Source organism: Lygodium microphyllum, chromosome 4 (genome assembly GCF_053477565.2).
Source record: "Lygodium microphyllum isolate KBCC chromosome 4, Lygodium_microphyllum_v1.1.10, whole genome shotgun sequence".
NCBI classification, from domain to species: domain Eukaryota; kingdom Viridiplantae; phylum Streptophyta; class Polypodiopsida; order Schizaeales; family Lygodiaceae; genus Lygodium; species Lygodium microphyllum.
This window is the reverse complement of record NC_141138.1, coordinates 128,044,379-128,059,417: the sequence shown is the minus strand read 5'-3', so window position 1 is coordinate 128,059,417 and position 15,039 is coordinate 128,044,379. Positions and strand designations below refer to the sequence as shown.

The window sequence follows — 15,039 nt, the reverse complement described above, 5'->3', positions numbered from 1 at the left end:
CCTACAATACATCCTACCTTGAATTGGCTTGGATCCATCCTCCTCTACTTCTTTAGCTTGACAAGAAAAGAATACTTTCCTCTTGCTTCTCCCTCTTATTTAAGAGCAGACAATTTCTTCTCTTGTTCAATGAGAATAATGATGTTTACAATTTAGCTTTAGACATTTCAAACATTTATTCTTTGTATTATATTTAAGGACATTTGTAACTTCATCCGCACTATCAAGATGACATGATTATAAAAAAACACTAAAACAAGTAAATAATTCCCTTGCGAGAACACTGTCAAGTGGCACTATTGCATCGCATTCTGCATGAGTATAAAATCTTGCATACTCCTTTGCATTATCCCATGGATTCGCACTCTGTTCATGTAAACATACATTTTCACGTATTTATTCCTTTTTGGTATTTCATGAGTGATCGACTTTGAATCCACCATATTTGTGGCATTGCACATGGCAATTCTCTCCAACACCTTTTCCATGCTTGCTTGCTTTACTCGTCTTGCTAAGCTCATCATTATATTTTTTTTACCTCTCCACATATTCTCCATATGATTGGCATACACACTTTCATATCCTTAAGCACTCATCTTAATAGTGTATGGGATTGCTTTGCTTGTTATATGAAGGTAGTGAAGCCATCCATCCTAAATTTTCTTGTACTATGATTGGCATACACACTTTCATATCCTTAAGCACTCATCTTAATAGTGTATGGGATTGCTTTGCTTGTTATATGAAGGTAGTGAAGCCATCCATCCTAAATTTTCTTGTACTTTGAGACCCAATGACTCAAAATAATGAAATTTGATTTCAAAACCCTCATTATTGCTAAATCTTTTGAAAAAATCAAACCAACCGCCTTGTTTTTTTTTTAATCCATTGCTGATTTCATCTACCTTTGCATAACTTAGTAGGCCTCTACACAATAAACATGCATCCTTCGTCCAATGCCCTAGCCTCTCTGAGATGATCATTTGGGCTTTCTTGGTAAGATAACCATCACCTTTGTAGTCTTGGTAGATCGCTCGATAGCCGGCATGTACTCTTTGCCTAACGCCCTGACTACTTTGGGGTGAAACGCCTTGGGGTAAACGACCATATATATTAAGGGCTTATTTCTCATGGTCTTGTTTTGAACCCGAGTGGGAATGTTAAGCTAAAAATACATTGGCTTGACTTAAACAACCCCAAAGCATACTTAATTAATGAAAAAAAACCTTTTATTTTATTTTTTTAACACAATCCTAGAGAGTTATTGTGTCCCACATGCAAAACCCTAATTTGGGTACCCCAAACTTTCTATAAATAGACACGTAACCCACTACTCTCCCTTAATCTCATTTTTGCAAATTTCAAGTCTTTTAACTTGCTACCCTCACTATCTCGAACGCAAAGGGCATCACGGTCCAAGCTGGCCATTGTTGTTTACAACAATCTAGCACATGTTTTCAACCTTCCATCCACTGTTTCAAGCTAATCTCAACCAAGCGACTGCTACTGCTGGTTTTTCTTACTGTCACCAACCTACCACGTCATCAATCTACCTACATTTGTTGTTGGAGCTACCCTCTACATAATTTTCTTTCCTCCAACTATTGCTCTTTACTAGCTACATTTGGTAATTTTCTCTCCTACAACTATTGCCCAACCTGAACAGACTACATTGTTCTAGTTTCTTTCTCCTCAGTTGCATTTTTAGTATTTCTCTCTCCTCACTACCGTCTACCTTAGATCCAATCTTTCTTGGCTACATTTGCTAGTATTCAACATCCAAAGGCTACCTTGCTTTGTTTCAAGATCCGTTTGGAGTACAACATACTCTCCAACTCATTACCCTACCCTAATCCTCGAGATACATGAGTTTTTGATACAATATTCACTCTCTATTCTCTAACATATCCATGGCCACATGTACAAGTGAAAAATGAAGGGTACACAGCTTATTAAGTTGCGATTACATTTCCTTAAGTTGAGCTTGGAAAGGTGCCCTAAGAGATGGATCTCCATCAAACATGAGAGAAGATTCTTCAAAACAAAACCCATGCGCATCCTTGGGATTCAAAGAAGTCAATCAAACATCTTCCATTGGTTGATAAAGAGTCGTGTTGAGAGCCTCATGTGGAGGTATATCATGAGAAAACATGATGATACATTGGCAAATGTTAAGAGGTAGAAGAGCAAGTGAGAGAATAATGGATGTGACTTTTCTTAGTGAGAGAGAAGAGAATGAAAGGAGATGATTGCTTATCTATATGCTTGCTAGTGTATTGGGAAAGAGAAAAAGATATAGCATGACAACTTCTTTTTAATAAGTTGGACCGAGTGGAAGGCAACAATGATGGGTCTAATCCCTTTCAAAGGGATCCATTGAGCAAGGCTGGTGGAAGTTCATGCAAGTAGACACAAGAGTCCACATTGACCTAGCCACCTTCTAAAATATCCCAAAAAACAACTCAACAATTGAGCAAAGAAGCAATTGCAATCAAAGGATTCCAAATTTTTGTTCCTTCTCTACAACAATAGTACAAGATTTTCAGTATCCATGGAACCTTCCTATGAAGAGCTTATATTATTGAGCCTAACATGCATGAAGGCAATGAGCCAAAGTACTTTGCAAAGGACTCGTAATTCTACAAAGCCAAACAAACTCTCCTAATTGGGTATTCTCCAAACTTTGGGGGTAGAGCAACGACACATCCATGAAGCGAAAGTTGGCCCATCTTGAGCAATGTGATTCCTGATGCAACAAAGAACTTCTTTGATGCCAGAATATCAACTTGGAACAATAAGGGGACAGGCCTGACGCTGATTGCCGGCAGATCAAATCCATGTAAGCAGCTAGCTTAGTAAAAATTCTGCGCAGCTAGCTCATGTATTGTTGGCTCAAACCTTATTTATCTTGTGCCCATTGCCACATCAGAAGTGATCTGAACACATGCAGCAGACTATCTAGACAAATAACAAATCAAATGCCTTGTTTATGATTTACACAGATACTCAAAAAGAACACTTAATTCCATGGAATAAAATGTCCATGAAGTAACGTAAATCAAGCATCGGAAAAGCACAATGATAACCAATTCACATATACAATATATAATCAGCTCGTATCTACTCAACTTTTGCTAAAGGACCCATCATATGGCATGATATATACCCGTGCTGTTAGAAGCCTTTTGTGTAATATAACATCTTGGCAAGTTCATGTTGTCTTCACAAGAAATATGTTACGCATCTCTTTCCCTTTACGAGTTATGAGCTCTACTTTGTGCCTGCGGCTAAAACCTCCAAACCACCAGTTTGCTAGCCATTTTCAAAATGAATTACATGAATGCAGATATCTGCAACAGAACACAATCCACCTGTGCAACAAACATGAGCACGGCGTTCCAATCCTCACTTGTTTACAGCCATAAATGCATCACAAGGTAAGGCCAATGCAAGATGGAACCACCTCGTACACCACAGCAATGCCGAGCTAAAGAGCGTAAAGGTTTCATGTAACAGTGGCACACCTCCATGTCTGCACTAACGGCATTTGCAGCATGCTCTACTCAAATACTACCAGTCTAGTTACGCATAGAGCAGAGGTAAACAATGACAAATAATGGCTAAGGCAGCTACAGAAAACGTGATCAAAGAGTAGAGGTACAGCGTTCTCATAGGATGGTACAGAGCTATTAAACGCACGCTTTCAAATTTTTGAAAAGGACAGGCGAGGTTTGAGATATTCGTTTTTCTCATTAACGACAACAGAAACTGGTAAAGCCAAAGCAGAAAACACTGGAGGACACATTTCGTGAGTAAAGCCAAAGCAGAAAACACTGGAGGACACATTTCGTGAGTAAAGATGCGTCAAACACAGTGCCGCTGCCACTGCAATGGCAGATCAAAAAGACATTAAGGTTGAATGTTAGGACTAAGAAAGGTGCACCGACCCGACGGAACGTGCTTTCCGTTGCCCAGGAAACTTGTTTGGTACAGTTTTGTCTCTGAGGTGAGGATCCATGTATGTCTTTCTCGCTCGCCGTTGAAGGTCGAATTTCCTACCCTTTCAGCGATGTGGAAGGAACTGCCAGAACAACAAAAATGCAAATGTGGCAGCTATGCAAAGTCGAATAGGAACTGTGAAACGCTTGCGTTTTGGTGTAATAGGGGGGAAGATTGTGCAGGCACAGCCAGACAGACAGGGCACACGGGATAAGTGAGAGAGAGAGAGAGAGAGAGAGAGAGAATACATATTGAATCCATGAATAGAATAGCCAGAAGGGGCGGGAGAATTTCTTGCCTTTTCTTTTTTTTTTTTAATAAAACGGTGTTATATTGAATTAATCCAAAGAAAATTTACATCTTCCACCAAAAGGGGAGACGGATCTAACAAGAAGTCTCAGGTACAATACTTAAGAGCTTTTGAAAGTGGCTTTATAAATAGGGGCCTTCTTTCCTAGACCTTTCAATGCAGTCAATACATCGCGCTTACATTGTTGCAGACTAAGAGGGACAAAGAAAGAGACCCTTCCAAATAACTTCTTGTTCCTATGGTCCCAAACGCTCCTAATGACTATAGCCTTTATGACATTCTAGAGAGGCGCCTTGGCTTCTCGAAGAGGCCCAAAATCACCGAATAGGCTCCCCTTGCATCAATTTTAGCCTGCAGTCCTGCCTTCTCCACCCATCTACTTAAAGCCTTCCATAGCCACCTGATATCGATGCAGTCCTAAAATAGATGTTGAGCAAATTCCTCCTCCTTTTTGCATAGCACACACATAAATGAAACCTTTGCAAACTTAGTTATTCTGCTCCAAGTAGGAAACTTATTCATTAGGACTTTCCAAAGCACTAGATTAAGCCTTTGAGACGAGGTATTCGTCCACACAGCCCTTGCCCTTCTTTTCCATGTCCTTAGCTTTGTTCTAGGGTAATACTTCTTCCAGCATTCCTACACCTTTAACACATGTCTCACATTATAGTGATTGAAGTCATCTCTTTTGGCTGCCTCACAAATCAACATCCCCTTCTTAGTTTGATAGCACTTCATCAGGGCCATCGGTCTAGTTCTAAAGGATGTCGGCCACTCTTCTCTCATGTTCATTAGAACCATCCCCAGCCAGTTCTTTTCATTCTCATTCAATTGAAATCTGTGCTTACACTCCTCCAGTGACAGGAAGCAGAGCTCCCTCTGTTCCCATATATCGAGCCACGTCCTAACCCTTTTCCATGCAAACTCTTTGCTAGTTTAAGGCTTGTTTAAAATAGGTGTAAATTCATCTTGATAGGCAGCATCTAAAAACCAAAGGGACTGTAGTAGACTTGGATCTCCCCTCCCATTAGGGCAACCCCTCCATTTAAGCTCACGTATTATACTTTTCCAACTTCCTACTAGCATTTGCAAACTCTCTAATTCCCTTATCTTTATTATCAGGCCACGTGCAAAGACAAGCTGCTCCCAGCTTATGTCTTCCCATATACCGGCTGGAACTTTAGACGACTCAATCATAGCTTTTGCTATGGTGGTCCATGGTTGTTTAAAGTACATTCTGCTGAGTAATCTCATGGATAGTTGGTGAGCTATATCCTTCAATGATTCAATGCCTAGTCCACCTTCCTTCTTGCTGGTAGTAAGGAGATCCTAGGATATAGCATGCCATTGCTGTGTTTCACCCACTAACCATAGAAATTATCTTAGTGCTCTCTCCAATTGGTTCCAACATGCTATTGAAAATGCTAGTATGGCTACAATAAATACCACACTAGAGACCAGCATTGAGTTGATGATCATCAACTTCCCTCCAAATGTATAGGCTTCATGATACCACATATGTAATTTGGTTTGAAACTTGCTCTCAAACTATTGAAATCGTTGGGCTTGTGTCAACCCCAAACCTAGGAGGCAGCCCAAATATCTGAAAACCTCCCCTTTTTTTAGTATCATGAATCCATAGACACCAAGCCAATCTGGGGGATCTTCCAGCCCTACATATAGTAGCTCAGTTTTCTAGTGACTAATGAGGGACCCTAATAGGTAAGAGAAGTCTTGGAACACCTCCATTAGAGTGTCTATCTGCACTTGTTCTACAAGAACCATAATTGAATTATCATCGACAAAAACCTGAGATACAAAATACTCATTCATAGGTAGCTTCAATGGCTTGAGAGTTCCTATTCGAACCAGCCAATCTAGCTCGTGAAGTAAGGGGTCAGTGACTATAGCAAACAACAGTGGGACTACTAGACAACCTTGGTGAACATACCTATGAAGATTGAATGGCTTGGACAAGGATCCATTAGCATGGACTTGAGTAGTTGCATTGGCAAATAACGTGCGGACCATCCTAATGAAACCATCTCCAAAACCCATGGCTGACAAGGCAAAGGTAATAAAATCCCAAGAGATCCTATCATAAGCTTTGTCAAAATCCATATTAATGAGAACTGTTCTCTATCCACTTGCAATGGCCCAATCAATTGCAAGCATCAAGTTCATTACTGCATCATGTATTCGATGTTGAAATATGAAGCCATATTGTCTCTCATGCACAACCGTAGTGAGCAAACACTTGATCTTGGTAGCCAAAGCTTTAGCTAGTATCTTGTAGGATAAGTTAAGCATCGTTAGGGGTCGCCATTGTGACATCTTCATTCTCTGTGGGCCTTTGGGTATTAACTTGATCAAACCTAGATTGATTGAAGAGGGTAAAGCACCCTCTTTGCACCATTGATTAACTGCTACAGCATAAGCAAGGTTTTAAAAGACACAATTGCCTGGCATTTTTTACCTACGCCCTGACTTTCAGATGAAACATCATATGAAAGATAAAGGCTACTTTACATATGCTGAACCTTCAAGCCTACATGCACACAAATACTAAGGTATAAAAATAGCAAATATACATTTGTATAGCTCTACTGGTAGTCCGTCTATTCCAGGTGACTTGCCATTCTTCATGCTCTTGAGGGCACATTCTAACTCATCCACAGTGGAAGGGGACTCCAACTTTGCTACCTGATCCTTGGTGATCTTGCTTCCATACCCTTGGAAGAAGGTATGCAACTTCAAATCATAATCCTAAGCCTTCTCATGCCTTCGCCCCACTATGGACGCCAAGTGGCTGCTAAATGCATCCAGAATCTCCTCTTTAGCTGTTAGTTTGTTGCCATCTTGTGTTTCTATGCAGCTGATCCATTCCCTTTTGCCTTTCTTCTTTAGAGCATCAAAGTAGAAGTTTGTAGGAGCATCTCCCTCAGCCTCCCATTTTGCCTTCGCCTAGATTTTCACTGCCTGAACGTTATAGGCTTCCTGAGTCCTAATGTACATCTCAATCTCCTGCATTAGATTGCCCAAAATAGAGTCCTTAAGCGAACTAGAAACTGCAGCAAGATGGGCAAGTCTAACTCGAGAGGTGAAATCCATAGCTTCTCTTATGAGCTAGAAATCTGCCATATTTTTTAGAGACATCAATGACAGCACTGTTACTTGCCATCCATGCCTCTTTAGGAGTTGGGCATGCCTTTCTCACATCATCCCACACTTGCTTGATCTTTGTGACAAAGGAAGAATCATCTAAGAATGATGTATTGAAATGAAAATTTGGTGGCCCCTCTTTTGTGCCATCCCCAATCATACGGTGGAAAGTCACTTGAATTGGACTATGATCCGATGCAGAAACCTCAAGAAGCACTGCAAACCTGCAATCTGGAGTGATCCACCATGCACAGTCATTGAAATATGCTCTGTCTAGGCAGGTTGCCCTCCAACAATTCCCCTTCTGTTGGTTGTGCCAAGTGTAAACAGTTTCTGTCTTTTGAAATGTGGGCGCTACATCCACGAGGCCGTGTCCTACCTAGAGTTCATTCCGGCTCTCTTTCTCTACTATCAATGCAGAGCCACTCCCATGGGAATGATCTCCTTCTCCCATTGTTACATTCCAGTCTCCCATCATGAGCGTGGGATCACCAATCAGTTTACCAGCTATCATAGTCCATTGCTTGCTTCTTATTGCTAAGCTGTTAGAGGCCTATGCAGAAATAACAAACACCTTCTCCCTATAGACATTAATCTCTAAAGCTAAAAAGGAACCTTCCTCTTCTGCCCATGCAAAATTAGGGGCCAAATAATATTTCACCAGCATCATGGACCCTCCTCTACCTCTGATGCAGTGTAATATTCCGATTCGCTAATAGAAGCACGCGCATGAACTGCCTCAAATGAATATGAAAATTGGATAAATGAAAAAAAAAATTATTCCCCCCTTATCCCTCCAGCCGACTGACGAGCTGGAGGGGGAGGGAAATAGAAGGAGCAATTAAGCTCCTTGGTGGAGCTTGGAAGGGGGGGGGGGGGGGAAACATGCGTGATGACACACAGGGGAGGGAAGATCCCCCTCCCCTCCCCTATTTAAATCAGGGAGGCCGTCAGCCTGGAAGGAAGGAAGAGAGGGGTAGATACTCTGTCGCTGGGCAGCCGTGAAGTGGAGTGAGAGGGTGGTTGTGAAGGAGAGAGGGAAAAGCCAAGCCTTGCTCCCGTTGGAAGACGAGACACGTCGCGGCCCCTCTGAACTGCTGCTGTAGTCCGCCACAACCGCCTCTTGGCCGTCGAATCGCCGCCTGGGGAGTCATCTTTTCCCCCCACGTGCCCTTTTTCCAAGGGGGCTTCCTAAGCCCCCTTTCATACCCTTCCCCCCCCCCCCCCCCCCCCCCCCGGGTTTCAAAAATCCCTTAGCTCCCTTTCCATGGTTTTTGGAACCACACGCTCCCTAGGATTTTTAAAATTCCCTTTTCCCCTTGAGCCCCTCCCTTGGCTTTGGGAACCTAACCCCCCCCCGGGGTGTTTTATTCCCCTAAGCCCTTTTCACCCCCTCATAACTCTTTCTTTTTCCCACAACTCCCTAAGCTTTCTTCTTAATCCCCCGTATCCCTATTATTATTCCCCCCCCCCCCCCCTCTGAACCTAAAAATCCAAATCATCATCATGGCCTCGGATGATATCCCGTAAGGGAAAAGTAGCCGTGAGATAAAAGATAGGGAGGGAAAGTAGAGGGAGTGAAAAGAAGGAGCGAAGGAGGAAGAGTGGGAAAAAGATAAAAGAAAGGGGAAGGAAGGAGAATAAGTGCTTTCTATTCCTTCTACCCCAAGTCAAAGTCCTCCAAGGGTTCCTGTGGTTGCAAAACCACACTCACCCATAAACTTTTTTGATCCAAAGAGACGGTGGAATTCCATAAGAAAGAGAAAAAGGCTATCTCACATTCGAACTACAATGCCACCAAAGAAAGTCCAAGGTGTAGCTGCAGGAGGGTCATCCCCCGGTATCCATGTGGATATCTCACCCCAAAACCAGGTTTTTTCTTCTTGGCTTTAATTTGGTTTTTAAGTCAATCATGCAAAGAAAAATTGTTTGGGATAGGATATATTTGTTCGAGTTATTTGTAATGAAGGAGTTTAGTTTAGTTGAATGAATGATAATGTATAGGACTTAGTTTCCTTCGAATTGCATCAAGCATTATAAATTACGAGCAGATTATCCATTTACTATAGTAGTATATTTTAGTTAAATCCTAAAGATATAGAAATTATATCTTGCACCATTAGTCTTATTCCTTTCACAACGAATCATTGTAAATGGTTAAGTTCATGAAAGGTTTCTTTCGATGCTCAAGTTACTAGAAAGTTATCTTTGCTAATTGCACATCTTAGCAAGGCAAATGTTGTTATTTGGCATGAGTTCATCTGTAAGGGAAACGGAAGTTAAAATTAAACTGTATTGACTGGAAAATAAATTATCACAAGGATAGCAAAAACCGTGACAAGACGATTAATATTACCTTCCAAAAGATAACTAAACCAATCTAAACATAGAAACATTCATACCCTAAGCACTTGACTACTTTCCTTGCTGTAGGGACAATAAATTCGTAAAGATAAGGAACTAGGGTTTGTCCCTAAGGTTCTTAAAAAAAAGAAACCCTAGGTCTGACATACGTTAGTTTAAAGGATCTAAATAGATTACTCCATCGCAGGACTTGCACAACAAGTACGAAATCATTTAGTCTTGTGATTGATTCACAAGGAGAAAGGGTAAAAACCCTCATCAAGGATGGCAGATCCCTACACAAGTTATCTTGAAAAAGGACATATTTTTGGATATCCTTCTAAATAGGGAATGTTGTAAACTAGAAACTAGCATATCTAAGGAACTTAGGGTTGACCAAGTTGGGTTAATAAGGTACGCCCTACACCGGAATGTAAAAGATCTTGCCAATTTTACAAGACACCTTGGGAACGAGTGCTGATACGCTCAAAAGGAAAGAACACTTCCTTAGCAGTTTGCCAAACAACTCGGTTGATTAACGGAAATGTTTGTGCTTGCTAGAGATTTTAGGGCTCTATTTGAATTATGAATTACAAATTAAATGAGCACCTATACTTCAGGTTAAAGGCCTGAAGGGAGAGGCAGCTTCAGTTACCCCCGACTGCCTGCTTGACCCTAACCAAGGGGGTTGTTGACCGCGCCGGGAACATGGACCGAACCCGCCGCGAGAGGTCTCTCCGTTGAGTTCTACTTGGAGTAGGAGGACGCTTGGGTGAACGGGGGGGGGGGGGGGGGGGGGGGGCTCTGGCCGTAAATCCCTTGCCTTCCGGGTCCTACACAAGAGGCTAACGTGACTCGGGATTGGATCTTGAGGCCCGCATACTAGTCTACGGGCGGAAGCTTGGAATAGTGATCCCTGGGGATTACTGGATAGCCTTTGGGCGGATTATGGACAAGCCTACAGGCGGAACTCCTTGTATTTCAAAGATAAAATGATGAAACGTTAAAAGAACTTGCTTGATACTGTTTTTCTATGTCACGTGATAAGATTACGTGAAGGAACCAGTGCTTAACAGGGTTAATTAAAGAAGCTGATTGTTATATGTCAAATTAATGTGTTAGATAATTACATAACTAAAACAAACCGAGGAAAGTGCGGAGGATGGGCCATGGGTCCGTCCTACGGTTGGGTGGTCCCGGTTAGCTGGGAACTTTTCTCAAAAATCTCAAAGAACAGCAAGATGATGATCATCATCAAAACGAATAACGAGAACGACGACCTAGAGTTACGTCTTACCCGATTTACGCAGTTTTAGGGGAACGGAATGGGACTATGCCTTATGGCAGAGAGGTTAAGCCTTGCATCCCTCTCATTTCCCATTCTTCTTGAACCAAGTGCAGTGTGAATCCGCTTCGGTCCTGGCGTTTTTGTGTAAAGTAGTTCGCTTGGGTTTGACGCTAGTTGCTGTTAGCTAATGACCAATCAAGAAAACCCTAATTCCGGTCGATCCTAAGTGGGGAACGGCCAAGATACTTCCGCTACGTGGCAGACGCGAGAAGACCTAGATCGCAAAACCCCTAACATTCCATGGGAGTGCCGGGCGGAGTTTTCTAAACATCCTTTCCGATGGACTGCTAAGACGTGTCCTGGACGATACTAGTGGACACGTTACATGCAGCCTTTTGCAATAGTTAAGTATCTAGGGGATACTAAGTTGTTTGCTTCATCTTCACCTACCTTTATTTCTTGTAGCATCAATATATCTGGCTTATGCCTCCTTATGAGGCCATACATAACTTCTTTTCTACGATTTGAGCACAACCCTCGGACATTCTAGACTATGGCAATTAACTTCTTGCCTTTTCTTTCTAGCCGTGCAACCAATAGAAAAATTTCTATTTAGACAAGGACAAGGTTTTGAATCTTGATCGAGAGAGAGAGAGATGAGAGCTAGGGGCACCCACTGTGCCCAGGCCCCACAGAACGTGAATCTTAGGCCAATTCAATTCTCTCCTTTTTGGAAATACCAACTTAAGCCTTGGTTAAGGCTCATACACATTTCAATCTTAATACCTTTCGTGTTCATAATAATATACTAACATACAGAACGCTAGGCCCTTTGCGACAACTTCACTGTCCCAAAGTGGCAAGCGAAGTTGCCGTTGTGCAATAGCATCGCTCAATAATCCATTTCTCATCTTTCTCTCTTCTCTTTTCCCTCTTTGTTTCTAAATTTTTTATTTACTCTCTCTCTCTCCCCAACCCAATCTCTCTTATTTTTTTCTCTCCCCGCTTTTCTTCTCTCTCTCCCTCCCTTTTGTTCTCCTCCCCTCTTTTCCTTCTCTCTCCCTCTCTTCTTTTTTCCTTTTTTTCTTCTTCTCTCTCTTTCTCTCTCTCTCTCTTCATTCTCTTTTTAAATTTTTTCTTTTCTATGTGTGTGTGTGTCTCTCTCTCTCCTCTATTTTTTATTCTCTCTCTCTTTTTGAATTTTATATTTTCTCTCTCTACAATTTTCTCTACATACTCTCTCTCTCTCTTCTTCTTCTTTCACTTTCTTTTCCCTCTCAGTCTCTTTTAAAGTATATCAATTTTATCTTTTCCCTATATATAATTTTCTCTTTTTATGTTTATATTCTCTCTCTTCTTTTCCTCTCTCTCTCTCCCCTTTTATTCTCTCTCTCCCTCCGCCCCCTTTTCTTCTCATCCCCTCTCTCCTAATTTCCATTTCTTTCTTCTCTCCCTCTCTCTTTTAAAATTTCGCTTTTCTCTCTCTCTTCCCTCTCTCTCAAAATATATTTAAATTTAAAAAATAATTTTATCTTTTCTTTTTTTCCCATCTCTCTTCCTCTTTTCCTCGTTCTTCTTCTTCTCTGCTCTCTTTCTCTCTCTCCCCCCTCTCCTCTTTTCCTTCTCTCTCATCTTTTTTCCTCTTTTTTTCTTATTCTCTTTAAATTTGTTCTTTTCTCTTTTTTTAAATTTTATCTTTCTTCTCTCTATAATTCTCTCTCTTCTTCTTCTTCTTCTTTCTCTCTCCTTTTATTCTCTCTGTCTCTCTCCCCCCTTTTCTTCTCAGCCTTCTCTCCTCTCTTTTACTTTTTTCTTTTCCCCTCTCTCTCTCTTAAATTTTATAGTTCCTCTCTCTATAATTCTCTTTCTCTCTATTTTCCCTCTCTCTCCCTCCCTCTCCTCTTCTTTTTTTTTGTTCTTTGTATATTATAAATATATATATGTATATATATCTCTCTCCTTATTTTTATTTTCCTCTCTCTCTCTCTCTCTCTCTCTAAATCAAAAACTATATTTAAAAATGTTTAATTAAAAAAACTTTTCTCTTTTCCCCCTCTCTTTGTCTTTTTCTCTTTCTTTTTCTTCTTCTTTTTAAATCCTTCTCTTTCTTCTTCTTCTTCTTCTTCCGTCTCCCTCTCAAAACGTTTGAAAAACTTTAAATTAAAAATTTTAAAAAATATTTAATTAAAAAGAAAGTTAAAATTAAAAAGTTTAATCTAACTAGAGGGGGGGACGAGGAGAAGAAAAGAAATTAATTTAAAAAAGATTGTTCTCTTTTCTCTATCCCCCCCTCCTCTCTCCGTCGTCGTCTTCTTCTTCTTCTTCTTCTCTCTCTCTCTCTCTCTCTCTCTCTCTCTCTCTCTCTCTCTCTCTCAAAATGTGTGAAAAACTATGTTCAAAAAACTTTAAATTAAAAAAGCTTTTAAAAATATTTAATTCAGTAAAAAATTTAATCTAATAGAGAGAGAGAGAGAGAGAGAGAGAGAGAGAGAGAGAGAGAGAGAGAGAGAGAGAGCCTAGGCCCTACACATGAGAGAGAGGGGGGAGGAATTTCATTATAAAGGGGAGGGGGGAAAGAAAGAGAGATTATAAGTGAGAGAGAGGGGAGGGGGCTTTAATTTAAAAAAGAGAGGGGGTGTTTTTAGTGAAAAAAGGGAGGGGGAAGAGAAAAGGAGAGATTACACATGAGAAAGAGGGGAGCGGCAGGGGTTGTGATTGAAAAAGGGAGGTCTGGAAAAGAGGGTAGGTTCGGGAAGCCCTCTAGAGGTTTGAGGCTTTTCGAACTTGCAACGAAAATAATATAGTAGTAAGATTAGCATTAGCTTGTGTGTGGAGGTTCATTACCTTACCATGAAGACTTGCACAAGTGGAGTCTTAAGGGCGCCTACAACACGATAGTATTTTTTAACTCCCCAACCTCCGCTCTCTCTCTCTCTCTCTCTCTGTCTACACCCTTCCCATTAACTACACACCAAACCCTTAACTTGCTTCTTACAATGTACATGGTACACACAACCCTCTCTCATTATTTCTTGGAGCATTGAGATCACAAACAAAACAATGCACTCCCTTACATAACACACCCCATACATTTTTCGTTCCTCCCTCTCTCATCCCAATTAACACAATGCAATCCTATACACATGCACAACCATACATTTTGATCATTTGCTTTGGAATGCACATGTGATTAGACTCCACATGCACACACGCATAACTCCAACCTCCCTCCCCCCCCCACACACACACACATACACTCTCTCTCTCACATGTCCATACACAAAAGCCTAAAATAAGACCACCAAAAATATAAGACTCACATAACAACAATTGGGGAATAAATGCTTTTAACCATTAATATGTACTCTTCTTTAGGCTTCCAACCTTTGCCTTTTGAGTATTAATGCTTACTCTCTTTTGAACATCCACCTTGGTTGTATAAGAAAAGGGTCTTAAGAAGAGAAAAGAATGGCATCAACTATTCATGGTTGTACTCCTTTCGGCCTAGATCCATGTATAGAGATAGGGGAATAAGAAAAAGAAAACAAATCAAACCATTACCCTGTATCCATAATCTATTTATCAATAATAAAAGAAGTATAAACAATCTTAATAGTTGCCTTCAACTAATACTTAGTCCCCCAACATGTTAGTTGCTTTTGATTAACTTCAATTTTGCAACTTGAGAGAGAGAGAGAGAGAGAGAGAGAGCATGCAGCTGCACAAAACAATGTAACAATGGCTTGTTCTAATGGTCTGCATTGTTCAAGATCAAACAATGTAACAATGGCCTATTCGAATGGTCTGCATTGTTCAAGATCTCTCTCTCTCTCTCCCTCTCTCTCCCTCTCTCTCCCTCTCTCTCTCTCTCTCTCTCTCTCTCTCTCTCTCTCTCTCTCTCTCTCTCTCTCTCTCTCTCTCTCTCTCTCTCTCTCTC

General features: G+C 41.0%; 1 protein-coding gene across 1 annotated transcript in view; it reads right to left on the bottom strand.

The window, feature by feature from the left end:
• Positions 1-4,221, bottom strand: part of LOC148037610 (zinc finger CCCH domain-containing protein 30-like) — a 29,616-nt gene extending 25,395 nt beyond the window's left edge. The window contains exon 1 of the mRNA XM_087676562.1: positions 3,948-4,221. The gene's annotated coding sequence lies outside the window, so the exon portion shown is untranslated. The remainder of the gene's footprint in view (positions 1-3,947) is intronic.
• Positions 4,222-15,039: the final 10,818 nt, after the last annotated feature.